This window comes from Cyprinodon variegatus, unplaced genomic scaffold (assembly GCF_000732505.1).
Source record: "Cyprinodon variegatus isolate N-32 unplaced genomic scaffold, C_variegatus-1.0 Scaffold1797, whole genome shotgun sequence".
Classification (NCBI taxonomy): domain Eukaryota; kingdom Metazoa; phylum Chordata; class Actinopteri; order Cyprinodontiformes; family Cyprinodontidae; genus Cyprinodon; species Cyprinodon variegatus.
Window position 1 is genome coordinate 58,022 of NW_015152250.1, and position 620 is coordinate 58,641.

Genomic DNA, 620 nt, shown 5'->3' on the forward strand with positions numbered 1-620 from the left:
CTATGGCTGCCCTCCTTGTGTCCCAGTGATCTGGGGGGCATCTGGATAATGGGGCAGGCATCACCTCTTTTTCTGTCCTGGGCCCTGAGGGCAGGTCTAAGGCTACCCACACCTGCTATTGAGCTTACTTTACTTCTGAAGAAGACTTGTAAATTCTTGTTACATTAGAATGCTCATGCATTTGGTTCCAGGTGTTATTTTATATGCTTCAGCAGGAAAAGCAAAGAACCAGGTATGGGGAGGGCATTGCGCTTGGAAATAAGAGGTTCTGAGTTAAAGCCCCATCCCCACAGACTTAACAAAGACCCCTAACACAACACTGCTCCCCAGGCAGAGCACAATGGCAGCCCACTGCCCCCCAAGGGGATGGGTTGAATGCAGAGAGTTCATTTCATTGCTTTCTACTTCTGACAATGTAATGACAATAAAAAGCTGGAAATAAAAAAGGTGTTCACAGTACACAATAATACTGAATACTAAGCTACAGTTACAGATATATAGCACCCTTATTAATATTGTTTAATCAACATAGGTTCTGACACACATGGATGTCTTGAAGCTTTACTTTGGTTGTCCATTGTCTTCTTTTTGCTGTTTAGCTCTCTGTTTTCTATTCCTCT